Consider the following 16743-nt stretch of genomic DNA (forward strand, 5'->3'; position numbering starts at 1 on the left):
TTACAAGGCTTTTATCTCTTATTCTTTGAAGTAGATTTAGCAGTTATGTAAGGCTGAATTGCACTCTGGGGTTTGCTTTGCACATTAATAGGTTGGCTAATCCCTTTTATAATGTCACTATATCTTGCTACTGGAACATTGACAATTATTTTGTTTAATAATGTAAAATATTGTCAAAATTGTATTTCAGTAACAATCATAGTCCCTTTTCATTGGCAAACTTTGGCACACACTCTCACTGTAATCTCTATATTCAACAAGCTAAAATATTGGCTTTTATGCTACACATAGTAAGCACTGTTCAGTAGAAGATTCAGAACCAAGTAAGAGACAGCCTTTTGCCAATTATCTTCTGACAGCTGGAAAGACTGTTAAGATCATTATTGTCATTCTGTCTTCTGCTTAACCACATCCTAACATTTATAATATTAAGGCACAGAATCTAGCGACCACAAGACATTTACAAAATGTGTTTCATCACCATTACGGCAGCATCTGTCATTTTGGAAACCTTTAATATCCAGAGTTGTCCAAAGTGCTCATTATAAAGGATGACAATCATCAGAATTAAATTACAGTATTATTCTAACCTCCTATCAGTTCTCGTTTTTATTAACACTCGGATAACTTATGTTGAACCCTTCATGCCAGTGTTATATTGTACATGTCTATTTCCATGATCTTAGCCTTTGTAAAGCTCTGACACAGTTAAACAATTATAGAAACCTTCCTGTTGTATAAAATAATGAATGTTAAAAAGAAGCCAGTTAGTTGGTGGCATTGACCCTATATTATAAGATTTGCAAATTACATCATAATCCAGTTAAGGCAAGGCACAGGCATGGCAAACATTGCAAATAAAGAGTATAATTAGAAGCATGGCTTCCTCTTCTCTGAATGCTTTCTCTATTCTGGGCAGGGAACTAAGATGGAGGCTCCTAGCTGTAGGATAAAAGGTGTGGATTTCAACACTTACTTTTTTTTTTTATATATCCCACAAACAGTTGGATTACCACTTAAGCAACGTAGGCTGTTTGTTTGGGCCATCCTTAAGTCAACAGAGAGTTCATAAATTATCTCTGCTCGACCCTATACCCCATTACAACATTGATGGAGAGTTGTTGTCTGTACCTGTAAGCCACCACACACAACCACAGTCAGAAACCACATGCACAACACTCCACACAACTCCCCATGCTGCCTCTTTGTCAGGGATCTTACCTGGAGTGGGAGTCCGACACGCAGAGTTTATGCACCCTGTGCAATATGACACAAGCCAAGGGGACTCAATGCAGAAATCCCCAAGGCTGTGAAACAGTGCACTGGGGCTGATAACCAGTGCTTCCAGGAACGCAGTACAGGGAAGGGCAAATCCAAAGAGAGTAGTGAAGGTCAATATCAGTAGTCAGGAACAAAACCAGGATTCATATGAATAGCAGTGCAACAGGAAGAACGATCTGACAATGAGCTACCAAGAAGGCAGGGTTTATATAGGCTAGTAATTGCCACTATCAGGAAACCAGGAACAGGTGTGCAAATGTCCAGGTCTAGAGATAGACAGCAGGATACAACTGTTGTAGAATTATTAGGCCCTTTAAATCTATACTCTTATATTTCTTTCTCAGGCCTCAGAGTCTTACAAGAATGCTTTGTTCATAGAAGTTGTGTGTCAGCAGGAAATGTTAGGTTCCTGCTGAGTGAAACATTGTAGCAGCTAGTCTTAATAAAATGTGAAGTTACTAAAAGCCTTGAAAAACTAACCTTGAGACTAACGTGCCAACTACTCAAAATGGCTGCTAAAGCCCCCCTCCCATCGAGTGAACTCCTCGTGCTAACAAGATGGTGCTGGAATCTGGAGGAGAAGTTCATGACGACAGTAGTGACCTAAGATGGTACACCCAGTAGGGAGGGCATTTAACTAACCACTTAACACCTAGACCAATTAATAATGTTTACTTGTTGTTATCTTGAATTTCTTTAGTGATGTAATTATGCCTTTATAAGGGTCTGCGCACCCACTTTTTATCAGATGCCATTAAATTTCCTGAAGTTCTTTCATTTAACCTGAACCTCGTGTCTCAGTGTGAATTTACTTCTGCGTGCACGCAACTTTATTATTTCTAATTTGGACAGGAACAGATAGTCATTCAAACTTATTGGTTTGCTGAAAAGAATCCTTAACATTTTGGCGCCCAACCGTGCGGCTCTGGGTTATGCCCTGCTAGGGCAGCCAGCCAAGAAGATGCAGGGTGGATGAATCCTGGGGGAAGGAAGGAGATTGATCACCTCTGAATACACGGTAGAGCTTGCTGCAGCACCTGGCCGGTATGTTCCAGCCCCTGTGATTGACCTGCCCCAGCATCTGAGATTGGCTGCCGAGAGGACATCAAAGTCAGGTAATAGCTTGCCCAGAGACCCTACATCTTACTTGTTAATACTTACTTTACCTGCACCTGTTGACTATCTGTTACCTGGGTGTGTCTGATTTGGTTTGTCCTTAGCTTAGTGCCCGGGTAGAGTGTTTGCCTGTTTACCCCTTTTAGGAGCCACGTGGCTGTGGCTGTAAGGAAAGAGGGGGGTGGACCTGTGGAGGTTTTCCTGGGGGTCCTCTATTACCTGTTTACCTCTTTTAGGTGCCGAGTAGCTACGGCAGTAAGGAAAAAGAGGGGGGGGGATCTGTGGAGGTCGGTGTAGACTCACTGCTTCCTGGGGGTTCCCCATAGTGTCGCTCTGACAGCTTAGCTAGCCTCATTGGACACTTCGTTTCTCTGCTTGGATTGCAGAGAGGTGGTACATTCCAGCCTCGAGCGCTGAGGCTGGTAACATTCCAAGTCTTTTCTTTTGTGGCGTGTGGATTCGGGCAGGCATTGCTGTCTCCATCACCACGTGGTTGTGTGACTTGCGGGTGGGTCCGCAACAGGGACACTACGGGAGTGAGGGAAGAGGTGGTTACGGGTCCGAACCACTGTAACGAGGGAGGTGGACGGAACTCGGGCCGGTGTTTGCTGTGTTCCGTCGCCGTCAGGTAGTGCGGCTAATCTGCAGTCATTCCCCGAGCGGGGACACTACGAAGTTGAGGGAGGTGGCTTCGGCCACATGAGTAAAGGAAAGGGATTATTGTTGAACTTATTTGAACTGTGATGCATGCACTGTATTTACACTGAAATGTTGTCTTAATTGTCTGTCACACAGATTCCTGTGTTTACTTTTATCTTACTCTCTGTACTATTTGCACTTTCCCCTCCTATTTCTCTTTTTCTGTTGAGAGAAGTGATTGGTCACACACTTCTTGCCACGCTCCAATCCGCGGCTACCTTGGGTAGGCGGAATCAGTGACTAGTCTACGTTTTGGGAAGACGTACGTAGGAACCCACTCTTACGTAGCAGTCGAGCACTGTAGACATTCTGTTCCTTTTTCTTTCTCTATATCTGGGACGCCTTGTATAGGGAGGATGGGACAGAAGTTAGATAAACCCAATAAGGGTTGGTTAGCATGTGATTTGGTAGAAGATAGAGAAGGAGAAGAGATGGTTAAGAAAGTTGATAAAATTGCTAAAGTGTGTGGAATTGCCGTACCTCCGTGCGGTAGATTGCAGCCAGAGAGCTGGCGTAAATTACTGACAGAGAAGAAAGGGAAGCTGTCGGACCATGATTTAGTCCGTACAGCGGAAGCCTGGTATCAAGTAGCGAAAGCTATTCAGCAAGAAGGATGGATTGAGGAAGAGGTTGATCATAAAGGTTTAAGAATGTTTGTGTATTATAAAAACTTTGTTGCTGGGAAACTCTCCCAGCCGGCGCCCAGTTATGGCGCACATGAGGCGGCACTCCTAGCATCACGTCAGCAATGACTGAAATGCAGCTGACCATGGCTCCCACCCCTGGTCCCTTCCCTGTCACTGCCCCCGTTTGCCCAGTCCTGAATGCTGATGGGTCCATATTTTCCCCCCCATCAGTCCCCCAGCTCCCATCATCCTCATCCCATCCTTTACCCTGCCCATCTCCCTCCAGCCCATTTCACCCCTCCAATATGCTTTCTCTTCGCCTATCCTCCTCTGCTGCATCACCTGCATGCCCACTTGCTCGTCCAACTTCCTCTTCCTCTCCCATTGACCCATCCCCTCTATCCGTCTCCCCTCCCACTGCTCCCTCATTTCCCCCTCCTGCATCTCCAACTCCTCCTACTCGACCTTCTCCTCCACCTACTCCGCCAGTCCTTCCTGCTCCACCCTCGACTCCTCCTGCTCCACCCTTGACTACTCCTGCTCCACCCTCATCCCATCCTTCCCCTTCCCCGTCGTCATATCCGTACCCTCTATATCCTTCCGCCTATCCTCATCCCTACCCATCGCCACCGCCCTACACCTACTCTGCTCAAATGCCTTGGCCTCTCCCCTATCCATAACCTGCACTCCCGCCCTATTCAGCCATTTCCCCTGTACCTCCTGTAGTCACGCAGCCGACCCCGATCACACCTACCCACACCGTGCCCACATCCAACATAGCCGCCACTTCCTCACTTAACCCAAACGCCACTTCCTTCCATGCCTCCAATATGGCATCCCCAAGTAATACGGCACCTATCATGCTAGTCCTTCCGAATGATCTGCTGCCTCCAACTCATGATTCACCAGCAGCCCCGGCTGGTGGAGTACCTCTCCTACCTCCGCCCCTGACACCACAGGTAGTACACCCTCCGGGAGTCCGGGTAACCCGCGCAGACGAGTCTGACACGGTTAGTTCTCATGGTTACCAGATCCCACCTGAATCCAGGGAGGTATCGCCCCAACCACCCCGTCGTTCACTAAACAACCCTTTTGGTCGCAAGTATCCGGGAGACAAGGCCCCTATAATGTATGTCACCTTTAACCCAACACAAGCCAGTACCCTGATGAAATCACTTCCTGACCCTGAAAAGCAGCCCATGCCCTTCTATAGGGCTGTCGTTCACACGTGACACTCATCAAACCGCAGTTCAGGTATTTCAAGTGTTGCAGCTCAACAAACCTAGTCCAACTAATGAAGCCCTTGATTAGTTGCATCAGGTGTGCTTCAGACAACACCTGTTTTGCAAATGTGTGCAGTTGTGAGCAGGGTCAGACTAGGAAATAAATTTGTCCCGGGCATTTGTTGATCACAGCAACCTACTGAGAACGGGGCAGGGCCAGAAAGGCTGTGTTTTCTCATCACCCATGACTAGTACGCCCCCTCTCAAAGTGAGCATATTGGTTCAATGCTCTAGCATGAGAAAAATACCCTGTAGCTGCTCTGCGCAGCACAAGCATATTCAATAATATGATTGGGCTGTGTTTGCTTGTAAATTGTCTGTGGTGTCTCCATAAGTGAGATACTAGAGGACAAATGGGCCAGGAAAGCATATTGGACCTGTGTTTGGAGCCTGCTTGTGGGATTGCATGTGTGTAGAGTGAGCTGGTTGTGGCTGATTGTGGTGTGGTACTGTGTTAATAGGATGGTTTCAATTGTGTTGTATGTGTGGTGTAATATGGGTGACTAGAGGCTGTAGAGAGTGAGAGAGTGTGTTTAGGGGGCATAGTGTGTGTTTAGGGGATGTAGTAAGTATGTGCATATGGGCTGTAGTGTTGTGTAGTATGTGTTTGCTTGCAAGAAATCTAGGGGATTCAGAGTGTGTATTTCAGAAATGTAGAATGTGTGTAGGTGGTGCAGTGTATGTGTAGGGGATCTAGTGCGTGTTTGAAGGACCTAGAGTGTGTATAGGAGATCTAGTGTAGATGATTGAGAATGTATAAAAGGATCTAGAGTGTGTGTGTGTGTGTGTGTGTATAGATGATGCAGGGTTGGGTAAGGGATCTAGTGTGTGTCTGAAACGTAATGTGTGTAGGGGTCCAGTGTATGTGTGTGTGTATGTGTGTATATATATATATATATATATATATATATATATATATATACATATATATGCCTCTCACACACACAGCAGCCCCCTACACACTTCATTCCTTACACACACAATACTTCCAAACACACACACACACATATATATATATATATATATGTGTGTGTGTGTGTGTGTGTGTGTTTGGAAATACTGTTTATATATATATATATATATATATATATATATATATATATATATATATAAAAACAGTATCTCACAAAAGTGAGTACACCCCTCACATTTTTGTAAATATGTTATTATATCTTTTTCATGTGACAACACTAAATAAATAACAATCTGCTACAATGTAAAGTAGTAAGTGTACAGCCTATATAACAGTGTCAATTTGCTGGCAACAGCCCAAATTGGGCCCAAAGTGTCAATATTTTGTGTGGCCACCATTATTTTCCAGCATTGCCTTAACCCTCATGTGCATGGAGTTCACCAGAGCTTCACAGGTTGCCAATGGAGTCCTCTTACACTGCTCCATGATGGCAGGAGTTGCCAGGAGTTGCTTGGAGTGGTTTGTATACTGTGGAGAGTGGTTTGTACTTTATTTTTGTTTAATCGGTTCAGTCTGTAAAGTTTAAAAAAAAAATGTTTTTTTTTTTTTTTTTTCTGGTGTTCTGGTTTTTCCCCCTCTTTTGTGCTGCTGCTGCTTGATTGATTGGGGGGAGTGTTCATTAATTGCACCTGTGTGGGATTTGTATCCCTATAAAGGCACACCCCTAACTCACTGAGCTTGCTCACATTATTTGGAAGTAGACTCTTTCAAGTATGAGTTAGAAAACCAGGAGTTCAAACTAACTAGGGGTTTAAACTATCAAGGTAATTTTTAATTTTTTATTTTATATATATATATATATATATATATATATATATATATATATATATATATAATAATATATATATTTTTTTTATTTATTTATTTTTTTATCTGTATCTGGGGAAATGAGTGTTAGCAAGATTGGTAGTTTAACTCAATGCACATCTTGTTGCATGTATGGATGCCTGGATGTACCCGTCCATGGTCCATACCTCTGTGATGGTTGTGTGCGAGTGGCTTCTCTGGAAGCTCAGATTGATCTTGAGAAGCAAATCGCAACTTTGAGGGAGATCGACAATCTTGAGAGGAGTCTGCTGCTGACTGAGCAGAGTTTAGTGGGGACAGGTAGTGGAGAGGGAGGAGATATGACAGATGGGGAACAGGCATGTAGCTGGGTGACAGTGGGGCGAGGAAGCAGGGGGGAGGGAAGAGGAAAGGGCTAGCTAGTCCTGATTTGGTGCAACCTAGCAGATTTGCCCGTTTGAGGGAAGATGTTGGGAGCATCAGCTCAGGAGTAGCTGTATTAGAGGAAGCTGTTACTTCTAACAGCCGAGGTGACAGCCCCTCTAGTACGGGTGGGGATCAAAATGTAAGGAAGGCAAGACAGGTTGTGGTGGTAGGGGACTCTATCATTAGGAGAGCAGATAGGGCAATCTGCCACTCTGATCGGCTCAACCGGACAGTTTGCTGTCTCCCGGGTGCTCGGGTCCGGCATGTTGCTGACAGAGTGGATGGATTATTGGGAGGGGCTGGGGATGACCCAGCGGTCATGGTCCATGTTGGTACCAATGACAAAGTAAGAGGAAGATGGAAGGTCCTAAAGAATGATTTCAGGGAATTAGGTAGCAAACTCAAGAAAAGGACCTCCAAGGTGGTATTCTCTGAGATATTACCTGTGCCACGTGCTACAGTGGAAAGGCAGCAGGAGATTAGAGAGGTTAATGCGTGGCTGAAGTCTTGGTGCAGGAAGGAGGGTTTTGGGTTTTTAGAGCACTGGGCCGACTTTGCGATTGGGTACAACCTATATAGTAGTGATGGATTGCACCTAAACGGAAGGGGGTCTGCAGTGCTGGGGGATAGGATGGCTAGAAGGTTGGAGGAGATTTTAAACTAGTAGTAGGGGGGGAGGGTCATAGCAATCTACAAAATGGAGATAGGACAGAAAGGAGATGGGCTTTAGAAGAGTATAAGGAGGGTGGAGACGGGGGGAGGGGCAAGCTCAGAACAGAGAAGCTATGTAATGTTGGTAATTCACAAAATAAAAAAGACACATGATATTAAATGTATGCTTACTAATGCAAGGAGCCTAAATAACAAAATGGGGGAACTAGAGGCATTAGCATACACTAAACAATATGATATAATAGGCATAACTGAAACATGGTGGGATGAGACACATGACTGGGCAGTTAACTTAAATGGGTACACATTATTTAGGAAGGATAGGAAAAACAAGAAGGATGGTGGGGTATGTTTGTATGTCAACCATGATTTAAAGCCAAATCTTAAGAAAATTGAATGCGATGAGGAAAATGTGGAAGCTTTATGGGTAAATATCTGCTTGGGGGAAAAGAAGGGAAACCAACTATTGGTTGGGATATGTTATAAACCACCTAATGTTAATATTGACGAGGAACAACAGCTGTTTGAGCAAATTGAGAAAGCTGCAAATCTTGGTAACACTTTAATTATTGGAGATTTTAATTACCCAGACATAAATTGGGACATAGGGACTAGTAGCTCAGCAAAGGGAATTAGGTTTTTAAACTTGTTAAATGACAACTTCATGTCACAACTTGTACAAGCACCAACTAGAATGGACGCTTGTCTGGACCTGGTTTTAACAAACAACGTTGATCTTTTGACCAACATTCAAGTAGGTGAGCACTTGGGAAATAGTGATCACAATATAGTGTCCTTTGAAATAAACTCAAAAAAACAAAAGCACATGGGGTATACTAAAACATATAATTTTAAAAAGGCCAATTTCAATAAGATAAGGGAAGCTTTACAATATATTGACTGGCATAAACTCTTTAGTGAAAAGAACACTGAGAATAAATGGATCATCTTCCAACAAATATTAGAAAGGTACATTTCTCAGTATGTACCATTGGGAAATAAATATAAAAGAAACAAATTAAAACCATTGTGGCTTAGTAGAGAAGTAAAACAAGAGATTAAAAATAAGAAAAGGGCATTTAAAGCATTTAAATCAGACAAATCAGATGCATCTTATAAAAGATATAAGAAAGCAAATAATGCGTGCAAAAAGGCAATTAAACTTGCTAAACTTCAAAATGAAAAAATGATAGCTAAAGAGAGCAAAACCAACCCCAAAGCATTTTTAAGTACATAAATTCCAAAAAACCCAAAAATGAAAGTATAGGTACACTTAAAACTGAAACGGGGGTGTTAGTTAATGAAGACCAAGAAAAGGCAGGAATTCTAAATAACTATTTCTCCTCCGTATATATTAAAGAAGAACCCATGGCAATAGATGTGCAAATGATTGCTACTAAAAACTTGCAGAATAATTGTAATTGGTTAACTCAAGACAATGTGCTGCAGCAACTAAAGAAAGTTAATATAAACAAAGCTCCAGGGCCTGACGGTATCCATCCACGTGTACTTAAGGAACTAAGTGTAGAAATAAGTGAACCTCTGTTTTTAATCTTTCAAGATTCTTTTCTTTCAGGAAGTGTTCCGGAGGATTGGAGGAAGGCAGATGTGGTTCCTATATTCAAAAAGGGTTCAAAATCCTTGCCTGGAAATTATAGACCTGTGAGCTTAACTTCTGTGGCTGGTAAAATATTTGAAAGGTTATTAAGGGATAATATTCAAGAATTCCTTGAGAAGAATATGGTTATCAGCAAAAATCAGCACGGTTTTATGAAGCACAGGTCATGTCAAACTAACTTGATTGCGTTCTACGAAGAAGTAAGTAGAAGTATAGATCAGGGTGTTGCAGTGGATGTGATCTATTTGGATTTTGCCAAGGCATTTGATACAGTTCCACACAATAGATCAAACTCAAGGAAATCGGTCTAGATGAAAATGCTTGTTCTTGGGTAGAACATTGGCTTAAAAACAGAATACAAAGAGTTGTCGTTAATGGTAAATTTTCAAGCTGGACAGAGGTGGCAAGTGGTGTCCCTCAGGGGTCTGTTCTGGGACCCCTTCTATTTAACATTTTTATAAATGATCTTGAAGACAGCATTGAAAGTCATGTTTCAGTGTTTGCAGATGACACAAAACTTTGTAAAATAATACAATGTGAGCAAGATATTACTTTGCTGCAGACGGATTTAGATAGACTGGAGGACTGGGCACTCAAATGGCAGATGAAATTTAATGTTGAAAAATGCAAAGTTATGCACTTCGGCGTAAAGAATACACAAGCAACGTATACCCTTAATGGAAGTGAATTAGGGATAACAACACACGAAAAGGACTTGGGAATTGTTATAGACAACAAACTATGCAACAATGTGCAATGTCAATCAGCAGTGGCCAAGGCCAGTAAGGTATTGTCATGCATGAAAAAGGGCATTCATTCTCGGGACGAGAATATAATTTTGCCTCTCTATAAATCACTGGTAAGACCACATATTGAATATGCTGTGCAATTTTGGGCACCTGTTCTAAAGAAGGATATCATGGCACTAGAAAAAGTGCAGAGGCGGGCTACAAAATTAATAAAAGGAATGGAACATATCAGCTATGAAGAAAGGTTAACAAATTTAAACCTATTTAGTTTAGAAAAACGTCGCCTGAGAGGGGATATGATAACATTATACAAATATATTCGGGGCCAATACAAACCATTGTGTGGAAATCTATTCACAAACCGGACTTTACATAGGACACGAGGCCATGCGTTTAGTAGACTGGAAGAAAGAAGATTTCGTCTAAGGCAAAGGAAAGGTTTTTTACTGTAAGAACAATCAGGATGTGGAATTCTCTGCCTGAAGAAGTGGTTTTATCAGAGTCCATACAGATGTTCAAACAGCTACTAGATGCATACTTGCAAAGACAGAATATTAAAGGATATAATCTTTCAATGTAGGGTAATAACTGCTTGATTCAAGGATAAATCTGACTGCCATTCTGGGGTCAAGAAGGAATTTTTTGTCCTAGCTTGTTGCAAAATTGTGCTTCAAACTGGGTTTTTTTTTTTTTTGCCTTTTGGATCAACAGCAAAAAACAAATGTGAGGAAGGCTGAACTTGATGGACGCAAGTCTCTTTTCAGCTATCTAACTATGTAACTATGTAACATCACAGCGCTAGTGGATGTTACAAACCTTGCACTCCCCCACCTTCGGTTTGATGCTCAATAGGGCTTAGGTCTGGAGACATGCTTGGCCAGTCCATCACCTTTAGATTTTTTTAGCAAGGCAGTGGTCATCTTGGAGGTGTGTTTGAGGTCATTATCATGTTGGAATACTGCCCTGCAGCCCAGTCTCCGAAGGGAGGGGATCATGCTCTGCTTCAGTATGTTACAGTACACACTTGTCTTTGTACTCCTCACCAGGTTGCCGCCACACACACTTGACAACATCTGAATCAAATAAGTTTATCTTGGTCTCATCGGACCACAGGACATGGTTCCAGTAACCCATGTCCTTAGTCTGCTTGTCTTCAGCAAACTGTTTGCGGGCTTTCTTGTGCATCATCTTTAAAAGAGGTTTAATTCTGGAACGACAGCCATGCAGACCACGTTGATGCAGTGTGCGGCGTATGGTCTGAGCACTGACAGGCTGGCCCCCCACCCCTTCATCCTCTTCAGCAATGCTGCTAGCACTCGTACCTCTTTTTCCCAAAGACAATCTCTGGATACGACGCTGAGCATGTGCACTCAACTTCTTTGGTCGACCATGGTGAGGCTTATTCTGAGTGGAACCTCTCCTGTGAATCTGCTGTATGGTCCTGCCCACCATGCTGCAGCTCAGTTTCAGGGTCTTGGCAATCTTCTTATAACCTAGGCCATTTTTATGTAGAGCAACAATTATTTTTTTCAGTTCCTCTGAGAGTTATTTGCCATGATGTGTCATGTTAAACTTCCAGTGACCAGTATGAGAGAGTGTGAGAGCGATAACACCAACACACCTGCTCCCCATGCACACCCGAGACCTTGTAACACTAACGAGGCACATGACACCGAGGAGGGAAAATGGCTAATTGGGCCTAGCTTGGACATTTCCAGTTAGCGATGTACTCACTGTTGTTGCCAACAGTTTAGACATTAATGGCTGTGTGTTGAGCTATTTTGAGGGGACAGCTAATTTACACTGTTATACAGGTTGTACACTTACTACTTTACATTGTTGCAGCGTCATTTCTTCAGTGTTGTCACATTAAAAGATATAATAAAATATTTACAAAAATGTGAGGGGTGTACATATATATATATATGTTTGGAAGTAGTGTATGTGTGTGTGAGGGATGCAGTGTGTTGGGGGCTGCTGTGTTTGTGCGAGAGGCGTGACGTGTGTGTGTAAAAAGGGGTGTGCTGTGTGTGTATGAGAGGGGTGCAGTGTGTGAATATGTTTGGAGGTATTGTATTTGTTGGGGGAGGCAGATTCATGTAAATATGTTTTGTTTTAAATACTTTTTTTTTTTATCTCCCCTGCCTTCTTACTTTTTGCCTCTGAGGGGGACCTTGCTGCAAGCCCTGGTGGTCGTAGTGGCGAGTAAACTCTAGCCTCTGGTTACTCATTGAATAACTAAAATGTTTTAGTATATTAGTTACTCTTAGTATCTTGATTCAAATTTCTATAAGAGTACACAGTATGGATTAGTAAAATATGGAAGAACAATGTAAACAAAGCTCTGAATTTGTAACTATGTGAAGAGCAGTATCGATAAACAGAGGGATTTTTCCTTCAATCCAAAAGTAATTTTTAGTTAAAATTTCTAAATCTTCCCTAACATATTTCTAAAATTGCAGGAGTGGGATGTGGTACCATCTCGGAAAAGATCTCTTGGGAGATCTGAAGCATTGCCATGGTAACTGTGACAATGCTCCGACCTCGTGAGAGGAACTTGGCGAAGCTGCAGGCTAGAGCCCACTGGTCCTCTCTCTCCTCTTTCTCTCCCTCGTCGGCTGCCTAGTGAAGTACCAGTGGGCAGGTGCAGGAGGTCTTTTATCTCCCCACCAGCCCATGAAGGTACACAGCAGGGCCGAGGCTCGGATAGTGCCGGCCCTGCATTGGCCGACAGAGGAGATCCAAAGATCTCGCCTGCTTGCCTCGGCCCATGGTAATCGCAGCCCACCAGCATTTGCCCAGTCCGGGCCTGGTTGTGAGGATTTCTAATCAGAGGGTTGAATAATTTTTGTAAGTTGCATTTTTAGTTGAATTTGGGGAAACTACTTGAAGCATTTGTTGCCTTGAGCTGTTAAATTGCTTTTGTTTGATTTGTTCATTGCAAACAGCTGAAAGCCTGTAAATTTTGACAACCTGATTTTCAATGGAGGTTGAAAATGTGGATTACAACTGTATAGGGAATCCTTTCTAACAAATTGTATCAGATAAAACTTTCATGACTGATTTCAGAAACTGCCAGGGTAAATACAAAATGTCAATGCTTTACAAAAATAAAACACAGAAATACATTAAAACACATGATAACATTTTGATTGCAAAGACACTTTTGTCACCTGCCCCAACCTTCCCTGCCCCCTAAGATCAACTAGTTCTATGAGTCGCATAGGTTTAATAGTTATAGCATTTAACGTGAAATAAGTAACAACATCAAATATGGGTGCACATCATTGTGTGTACTGAAAGCTTATATGGATTGTCTTTTTCAGGTTGGGTCTAAACTGTTATTAACAGGAAGCTAGATTTGAGATGTATTTTTATTAATTTTTTTATAGATGCTTCCATGCAACCATATTATGAATCTACTGCCAGGGTCTTGAATACAGTTTTTGGGGATACATATCTTGTGTGAAGATCATTCCGTGATCTTCACACAAGGTATTTACGACCCTCTGGTGTCTATTTTATATCAAACCTGTGTCTTATCTACACTCTTTAACCCCTGTATCACAACTCAACTTTGAATTTTTTGTGTCGTCTTTGCTCAGAAATGCTTTAGACTTGAGAAAGGAAAGTTCTTTACAAAATTATGTTAGTCGAATAAAAAAGGTATTACAAGATACTAATTTTTTTTTTTAAATTCATTATTTGTCAGGTCATGCACAAACTGGGTACAAAAGTGAGCACATTGCTCATGTTAACATATACATAGGGAAACATATTCAATCGATTTTGCTTAGTCTCTGAGAAGGTCTAGGAAAGATGCCGAGTTAGCCATGCACATTTTACATATCGGTTACATATATACAGAGGGGCGGCCACACAGGGATGCCAAGATGGACACATGTTCATTGTAAGCTGTCTATTTACATTCAATATGGTGGTTACAGAAAGCCTTCACAGTGGTTATATACAGGTATCATTACTTTTGTGTACCAGAGCCACAGCCCCCATGCGCGGACATCCAGGCGGCCACACAGAGACACCAAAGATGGCCCTGCACAGCCGCCAAGACGGCCACGCACAGCCGGCCACTCGTTCCCACCCCGACACCCACCAGGGGCACCCCACACGACATACACCTTCGGTTCTTCTGGTTGCTGTTGGTGGTGCTTTTGCCAGTACCTGGCCATTGTATCTCAACGTTCGTATTAGTGTCGTTCCCTATCCGCAGTTTGTACTTTAAGTACTAATGCCACGATCGAGAGTGCTGAGGTTTAGGCATGAGTTTTCCTTTATTTTAGTAGAGGTGAGATGCAGTATGAGGTAGTGAAAGACAAGGAGAGAGAAAGAAAGAGAGGTGGGGGGTGGGGAGAAGCTTAGGGGGGAGGAGCGGGACGGACTTACACTTTGCAGTTGGAGCCTGAGCTATCTGTCTGTAAATGCGCGCAATGTTCTTGCATGTGTGTGCGAGTCGGTGTTATGTCGTCTAATGGTCGGCATAGTCTTCCCAGGGTTCCCACGTTTTGAGAAAGGAGGGGTACGTGTCTCTGAGTTTGTCCATGATATGTGCTTCTTTTATGTTGCTAGTAACTCTGTCCATTGGGGGCAAGTCGGCGTGCAACCACGTCTGTGCCATGGCTCGTCTGGCAGCTAAGTTTATTTTATTGAATAGTTTTTGTTCCCTGTGTGTCAGAGCATCTAGTGGTTTTGCGATTAAGAATGCACCGGGGTCCGGTTGTATGTGTTTGTGTAGTACTTCTGTTTGTAGCTTGGCTATCTCGCTCCAGAAGGCGCTCGCTTTTGGGCAAGTCCACCACATGTGGAAGTATTTTTAGGTTCATGCACCTTATAACCATGTAGCTTACTTACTATCTATACTAGCGAGCTACATACTGAGTTACATCTATAGTTTTATTTGTTTTTTATCTTGGATGATGTAATTAATATATATATTTTTTCGTTTTGTGTTTTTTATATTTGTATGCAATATGTGCCTTACGAATGAGTATATTCATAAGAGGACTGGTTGCCCACTTCCAAGATGGCCACCTTGCCCTCAATTCGATAATGGACATGTTTGTACTCCTGGAGGAGTGAATAAAGCTTTTCCGCCAGCTGATCACGGAACCGGAAGTGATACGGACGGCTGCTATGGTTAGATACGTCACCGGAAGTGACGCGACGGACGGACTCCATTTTCGGATACGTCACCGGAAGTGACGCAACGGAACATTGAGAAGACTTTATATACCCCTCGCTTTGTAGTCACACATGATTTCACTATATCATGGATGCTGACTACGATGGGGGGAGGCTATGTTTTCATGTATACTTCGTTTTTGTTGTTATGTGTGTAATGTTGGATTTATCAATGTGCCCTTCCGAACCGGATGTGGAGCCATATTGGAGGTGGCAGACTACATCCGGTCCGGACCATATAAGGGTAATTAGCTATACAAGTGTTGTTAATTCAACAATCAAGTATGTAATACTTTCCCCTATATAAGTGGTGATATATTCATTGTAATTTAGAAGAGCACCTGAGGAAGACCACAAACAGTTGGTTGAAACGCGTTGTGTGTGCAATATTGCTTTTTATTACTTATCTTTTAACTATTTGTTAAAATAAATTACTTATCCTGAGACTCCTGGCTCCTGGCTCCTGGCTCCTGACTCCTGACTCCAAACTTGATGTTCATTGAGACCTAAGGGGAACCGGCCTGAGGATTAAAGGAAATGTGCATGTCCCATTTAAGTGACATGGAAGCTGTATAAGTCCCGAGCCTACTTCTAAACGGCTCATAAAAGTGTGAGTGATTCCATCTCAAAATTTCCCTTTGTAGTTTATACATTATACAGGTTGCACTATGTCCCTCTTTGTGTTTATATTTTTTGTATAGGGATTTTCCATTAGTCAACCTAATCATTGTGTACTAAGGAGGAGATACCTATTTGCTATATTTCAGGTAATCACTCCTGTCTGGTGTGTGTGTGCGCTTTAACTTTTTTTGGTTGTACATGTCCCCTTGTCCCCGCATCCCCTCCAACATATGTCTGTGGTTGTTTTACCCATTCTGCAGAGTTTGACTGGGGTGGTGTACCACCTCATCAGGGTTTTGTAGCATTGTTCCTGGTGTAGGACGCAAATGGATGCCTTTGCTGCCGCCTCCCACACATCCTGCCATTCCCCGCACTCAAGGGGTTGTTGTAGATCTGCCTCCCATTGTGCCACATATGTGGGTGTCTGTGTGTTTTTTGTTGGTGCGCTTAACTGTGTGTAGAGGAGGGTGATGAGGCCGGTACGTGGTCCCCCGGTTGTGCACAATGTTTCGTAGAAGGTGAATTTGGCCTGAGCTGCTGTGCGTATCTGCGGTTGTCCCGCAAAGTCACGCAGTTGCATATAACGAAAGAAGTCTTTCGTGGTTAGTGGGGCCAATGCTTTGAGGTCGTCAAATGTTTTGATGTGATTCCCCTTATATAGTTGGTGATAACGCTGTATGTCCGTATTTTCAAT

Source organism: Pelobates fuscus, chromosome 11 (assembly GCF_036172605.1).
Source record: "Pelobates fuscus isolate aPelFus1 chromosome 11, aPelFus1.pri, whole genome shotgun sequence".
Lineage (NCBI taxonomy): Eukaryota > Metazoa > Chordata > Amphibia > Anura > Pelobatidae > Pelobates > Pelobates fuscus.